Source organism: Macrobrachium nipponense, chromosome 37 (assembly GCF_015104395.2).
Source record: "Macrobrachium nipponense isolate FS-2020 chromosome 37, ASM1510439v2, whole genome shotgun sequence".
Lineage (NCBI taxonomy): Eukaryota > Metazoa > Arthropoda > Malacostraca > Decapoda > Palaemonidae > Macrobrachium > Macrobrachium nipponense.
Window position 1 is genome coordinate 43,148,973 of NC_061097.1, and position 7,500 is coordinate 43,156,472.

At 33.3% G+C, this 7,500-nt stretch overlaps 1 protein-coding gene across 2 annotated transcripts in view; it reads left to right on the forward strand.

Moving 5' to 3' along the window:
* The window catches only part of LOC135209191 (allatostatin-A receptor-like), a 144,866-nt gene that overhangs the window by 64,976 nt on the left and 72,390 nt on the right, over nt 1-7,500 (forward strand). For both annotated transcript variants that reach the window (XM_064241875.1, XM_064241874.1), the window contains exon 2: nt 4,799-4,864. The gene's annotated coding sequence lies outside the window, so the exon portion shown is untranslated. The remainder of the gene's footprint in view (nt 1-4,798; nt 4,865-7,500) is intronic.

Consider the following 7,500-nt stretch of genomic DNA (forward strand, 5'->3'; position numbering starts at 1 on the left):
ATTTTTGAGAATCACGCGAGTTGATTTTTTTTCCACGCCTGGCAATTGTTTTCGATTGATGCTTTGAATAGAATTTTTCGATTGCGTCTTCAAAACGCCAGTAAATGTTGTCAATAAAACGTTTCTCTGAATTCTCGAGTTATGTAATTGAACTAGTTATGTTATGTTATGAGAGCTACGTATCTGAAATTCATGTTGCCTATGTGGATGACCTATTGCATTTCTAATTCCTCGATTCACTTTATATCTGTTTTTTTATTTTTTTTATTGTTTTATTTATTTGTTTATTTATTTTTGTAGACGAAGAAGCAGTGAAATAACTAAAAAACTAAAGTTTGAGTTATGGCTAAGGTTTTACACACACACGCACACACACACACACACACACACATATATATATACATATATATATATATATATATATATATATATATATATATATATATATATATAGTATATATATAGTATGTATGTATGTATGTATGTATGTATGTATGTATGAATGGACATATATGCATATATATACAATTACATGTTTATATGTGTGTATATATATATATGTATATATATATATATATATATATATATCCATATATATATAATATTCGTACAATAAGTTTAGTTACCTATAAAATACGAATACATACATTTTTACGTGACAAGATAAAAAATAAAATCTTTTGTAATCCGGATTGATACCAGGAAATATATTACCGAGATAAAAACATTTCAAGTGTACTGGAGAGCATTTGTTATAAATTCCTCAGTACAAATATTAAAATATGAACAGTGAATATTTAGAATGTATATTTAGCAAAGTATGAGCAGACCTTAAATAAGTTTATTCGTTTGAAAAAGAGAGAGAAGTTTGCTATTCGATATTTCAGCATAGATATATATAAATTATCCGTAATATTTGGTAAAATAATCTGACGAAGTATTTTGCTAAAAGAGGTACATCAGTTGTCGGATGATCAAAGGAAGAACCGCCCTGGTAGAGAGAGAGAGAGAGAAAGAGAGAGAGATCGGACTCTCCTATGTAGCAGAAAGAATTTTTTTGCGAGACGGGAAGGTAAAAGTGTAAATTCTATTGAGAGAGAGAGAGAGAGAGAGAGAGAGAGGAGAGAGAGAGAGAGAGAGAGCTCCATTCAACAGGAAGAAATGTTTAGATGACAAAGATAAAAGTCTAAATTCTATTGGAGAGAGAGAGAGAGAGAGAGAGAGTGCTATTCAACCGGAGGAATTGTTTAAACGACAAAGATAAATGTCTAAATTCTATTGGAAAGAGAGAGAGAGAGAGAGAGAGGAGAGAGAGAGAGAGAGACTAAAAAATTGATTATACCCCAACTTTCTCCAACAAGATTCCCAATTCATAAGCGGGCACGCTGAGATTAACATATAATATATAAAAAGTGTTGACGCATTTTGGCCAGAATGTTATGCCAGAAATGAACATCGTATCATCATTGCATTGGCCATACAGCGTTGGCACATCCAGAACAACATCACTTTCGCCTCAAAACATCAAACATCTCTGAATACGTCCCACGGAGACGTTCAAAACATCACACAACTGCTTGCTACAGCCCTCGGAGGAGTGAAGGTTTTTATGATAAGGAAAAGAACGATTAGAATTGGCCTCCTCGTCCTATCTCCCGGCGTCTTGTGGGCCAGATTTATTTAACTGCCTGCCATATAGCCTACACGTGACGCTGTTACGAGCTGATAGCCCACTGAGGTGTTGGCGCTGCGACGCTACATTGGATATTTTCCCCCTCGGTTTGTTCGTGACAATTTGGTGTGCAGGCGTTTTTTCTGTATCCCTTGCTCCTGGCGGCTTCATGTTATGCCTACCTCGACACAATTTTCCTTGTATTTGTATAACTCGCTTAAATTTTTATCTTTTTATTTATTAATTTGTTAGTTTATTTTATATATTTTTAACAAGTGATCCCCTTTTTCTGTATTTTCCTTGACTTTCTGTTACTTCTTTCAAACGAACACCATGATCTTTGGAGGCTTGACTTTCAAGTCTGCGGCCCCTGTGGTGGGCTTGTTCCATATGAATGGGGTTCATCTTGTGAATAATAATAATAATAATAATAATAATAATAATAATAATAATAATAATAATAATAATAATAATTAATAATAATAATAATAATAATAATAATAATAATAATATAATAATAATAATAATAATAATAATAATAATAATAATGACTAAATCAAGAAGAAAGTATCACTCATTGATGTCGCAATACCGTGGGACACCAGAGTTGAATAAAGAAAGGGAAAAAAATGGAAAAGTATCAAGACAAGACCTGACAAAAAATAGAAATAAGCAGGATATGGGATATGCCAGTAGAAATTGTACCCATAATCATAGGGACACTAGGAGGCACGATCCCAAGATCCCTGGAGAGGAATCTGGAAAAACTAGAGGCTGAAGTAGCTCCCCCAGGACTCATGCAGAGGAGTGTGTCCTAGAAACAGCGCACATAGTGAGAAAAGTGATGGACTCCTAATGAGGCAGGATGCAACCCGGAACCCCACAGTATAAATACCACCCAGTCGGATTGGAGGACTCTGACAGACACCCCATAAGTAATTATTATAATAATGATAATACATGATGTATGACTCCATCCACCCACAGTCCTGAATGCATTTCTCAGTTGTCTAAGAGCCACAGGATATTAAATAATCTTCAGCCTTTGCAGACAGGATATATAGATAGGGTCACAGTCCCTCCTACCCCTTTCAAATTCTTCTCTGCATTATACGTCACATCCATTATACGTCGGATCCATTATACGTCGCGGCACTTCTAATTGCGCGTGGCCCACGGATGACCGAAAAAAGGCCAAGCCAAGTGGTCAGCGACCATATTAGCCTTCAAATGGGTCGCACTCAATTACGAAAGGCTTTCAGACCAGATAAGGTTTCTGACGTTTGAGATCTTCAGCTGTCATTTGTCTTGCCTCAAGAACAATTGACAGGAGGGCGTCACACTCACTTCACTAAGAATAAGCAGAAGAAGAAGAAGAAGAAGACACTAAGAAGAAGAATACGAAGAAGAGGGATGATATAGAAGGATATTATTATCATAATAAGAATGAAAAGTTTTTGGTGCTGTTGTTCACTGACAGGAATCGTAACATCTCTCTCTCTCTCTCTCTCTCTCTCTCTCTCTCTCTCTCTCTCTCACAAGATCTTCCAAAGGAGGAATTGGATAACGGCTTGATAAGGCAGGGAGATCTCTCTCTCTCTCTCTCTCTCTCTCTCTTTTCCTTCGCAAAAATTGTAGACCGCACCTCCATTCATTAATCATCTCGAGTCACTTTTATGAATGGGCGGTTTTGGTTGATGAATGACCGTAGCGTAATGCAACGCTTATCTGCCCTGTACCTTACTAACATGAGAGTTTCTCGCCCATAAGAGTGTCATGAGAAACAGAATTATTGTTTCCAGTTATTTCATTCTTTATGTTGAGAGGAAAGGAAGGAAGTTCGGTTGCAAAATCATTGCAAGAAAGTGTCTGATCTCTAAAGGAATCGAGTATATCAGTGATCAAGTTCTTTGAAGAGTATGAGTGATCTCTGAGATGATTTTTAGTGATCAAGTCTTTTTTTAGAAAGTTAGTGATCTCCAAATAAAATTAATTTTGTTTAAAGCCGCTACTTGTCTTTGCATTTCTGTATCGAGCACTGGGATAAAGCTCTCTCTCTCTCTCTCTCTCTCTCTCTCTCTCTCTCTCTAGAACACACACACACACACACACACACACACACACACACACACAAACTTAGTAGCATCAGTTAAAAATATGTGTTGGTTATTTTTTCAGCTCTCTCTCTCTTTCTCTCTCTCTCTCTCAGCCAAACTGTCAATAGCATCAGATAAAAATATATTGGTTATTTTTGCCATTACTGTTTCAAGTAGTCTCTCTCACTCTCTCTTTCTCTCTCTTCCCTATGGAAAAAATAACCATATGGACTAATTATTTTAAGATTAAAACAAGTGTAGTAGCATTTTTTCCAAATTGACGGTAATGTAAGAGAGTCGAGAGGATTGACTCCCTGGGCTGGACGACGGTAAGTCTTAAGCTCGTAGACAGTCGTTTTCTTAGGATTACACACAATAATTATACAGAAAATATTTATTAAATTGACATCATACATTATATAGGGTGTCCATAAAGTCCTAGTACCATTACAAGTATTTGTTTAAGGTAATGTTACTGGGACTTTATGGACACCCTGTATGTATGTGTGTAATATATATATATATATATATATAGATATAGTCAGTATATATATAGATATATATATATACATAATATATATATATATATACTATATATATACATATATGTATATATATATATATATATATATATATATATATATATATATCATATATATATCTTAAACACCATAACGTGACTGTATTATCTAAAATATGTAAAAATGTGTATTAAAAATACATAAAAGACGGGAGCTTTCGTCTACTTGATCAGTAGACCTCATCAGCCGTACTGATTTTTCCTTTTCAAAAAAATATATACTATTATTACTTCACACACACACACACACACACACACACATATATATATATATATATATATATATATATATATATATATGTGTGTGTGTGTGTGTGTGTGTGTGTGTGTGTGTGTGTGTGTGTAAGGATTATTATAAATATTATGAATATGCGCGTCTGTAAGGATTATTAAGCTCTCATAACAAAGACGAGGAAATTGAGAATTAATAATTAATTATTTCTTTTGCAGGCGTTCATTATCTGATGAGGAAAGCCGCCTGCGTTGACAGAACAGAGAGGGATGAACTAGTTCAAGGTAATTAAGAGATTATCCCCTTAATGATTGCATGGTCGGACATTTTATCTCTCTCTCTCTCTCTCTCTCTCTCTCTCTCTCTCTCTCTCTCTCTCTCTCTCTTTTATCTTTCATTGCTCTGAATTACTCTTGTCTGTTGGATGATAGCTACTCAACTGTGATGATCGTGAATTAAACTCAGATTCACTTGAATTCAACTCAAAATCGGTTCATTAAATTTAAATTAATTCAATTCAACTCAAAATCACTTAATTAAATTTAAATTCGTTTGATTTAACTCAAGATCATTCATTTAAATATAAATTCACTTGAATTCAACTCAAAATCACTTATTTAAATTTATATCCACTGAATTTGACTCAAAATCACTTATTTAAATGTAAATTCACTTATTTCAACTCAAAATCACTTGATGTAATATAAATTCATTTAATTCAACTCAAAATCAAAATAATTGAATTCAACTCATATTCACAGAATTAAACTTAAATTCACTAAATCCAATTAAAGTTATATTCAATTCAAATTCACTGAATTCATCTCAAATTCACTTAAATTTAACTCACATTCACTCAATCCAACTGAAGCTCACTTAAATTCAACTCAAAATTGTTTAATTAAATTTAGATTCACTGAATTCAACTCAAATTCCTCGTACTCATCGCAGATTCACTGAATTCAACTCAAACTCAAATTCTCTGAATTCAACTCAAACTCAAAATCACTGAATTCAACTCAAACTCAAATTCTCTGAATTCAACTCAAACTCAAAATCACTGAATTCAACTCAAACTCAAATTCTCTGAATTCAACTCAAATTCACTTAATTCAACTCAAACTCAAATTCACTGAATTCAACACAAACTCAAATTCGCTGAGTTCAACTCAAACTCAAATTCGCTGAATTCAACTCAAATATAAATTCACTGAATTAGGAATCGTGACCTAATTCACTGTATTACTGGTAACCTTAGTAGCGAAGGTAACGTTACATTTCGAACAATGAAGCATCGCCTTTGTTCATCGTTTTTGTTTACGTGTGTAATTAGTGGGAGAGGATCGTGTTGCATTATGGTAGATGTTTTATGTAAATGATTCGGCAGCTATTATTATTATTATTATTATTATTATTATTATTATTATTATTATTATTATTATTATTATTATTATTATTATTATTATTATTATTATTATTATTATTGTTGATGTTGCTGAGAAAATCTAAACTGATGTAATGTAATATATATATATATATATCTATATATATATATATATATATATATATATATAATACAAATTTAAAACACATTTTTACATTACAGTTATTGTGCATTTCTTCACTGTTTTATTGACTATTAGTTATTATTATTATTATTATTAGTTATTATTATTACTTATTTTATTATTATCATTATTATTAAATCTGAATGCCGGTTAAGTCAATTCTATGCTAAATATATATATATATATATATATATATATATATATATATATATATATACTATACATACAGTAGTACCTTAGGATACGAAATTAATCCATTCCGAAGCGGCCTTCGTAACCTGATTTTTTCATATCTTGAACCACATTTTACATGTAAATTGCCTAATTCGTTCCAAGCCCTACAAAAACACCCCAGTAAATTTTATAATAAAGCTAAATTGACCAATAAACAATGAAATATAACAATTTGGACCATTCAATACCTAACTTAAACTACATATACATCTAATATGTACTACATACCTGTAAATAAAGTGTATTAGCATACATGGTACAAGAAATACTGTGCGTACACATGTAGTAAAATGTGGAACCTTACCTTTCGAGTGAGGCGATCTCCAAAAGTGGCGACAGAGGAGGAGGATGAATGGCAGAAAACATGAACACTTAACTTTACGAAGCACATTAAAAAATGACAGGAAACATTAACATTAAACTTTACGAAACACATTAACAAATGGCAGAAAACGTTAACACTTAACTTTACAAAAAACTTAAGATTAAATTTATTTTTCTTTGTCTTTTTTTTATTTTTAATTTTTTTTTTACTTTTTTATACTTTACGTTTTTTACAAAATTTCAATTTCTTCACCACTTTCAATTTTCTGTTTTTTCACATCACTTGGATCTTCCTGTTGTCTTACTCCTACTAAAGGCCTCTTTAAAAAATAACTATCCAAGGAAGATTGCTTCTGCCTGCTTTTCACAATGTTCCTGAAATGACTCAGGCAAACGTCATCGAACTATGCAAGCATACGACCTGTGTAAGCCTTTTTGGGGTGTCTCTTTTCTACAAATGATCGCACCTTATGAAAAGCAGCTAGAGCATCCTTAATTTCTTCCGCTGTCATAGGGCCGTCCTCCTCCTCCTTGCCGCTGCTAGAGAACTCTTCTTGAACGATGTTATGTTGCATGGCCTCCAACTCCTTCAGGTCATCCATCGTGAGCTCCTCTTGGTGCTCCTCGAGATCATTGATGTCGTCCTCGTCGACGACCAGCCCCATGGACTTGCCGAGTGCAACGATCTCGTCAAGATCTGGTTGCGAAACAGTTTCAGGGTTGTCAACTGTTTCTGAATCTGCATCAGCTTCGCCCATGTCGAATCCCTCGAAGTCTCAGGCGGATACGGCATC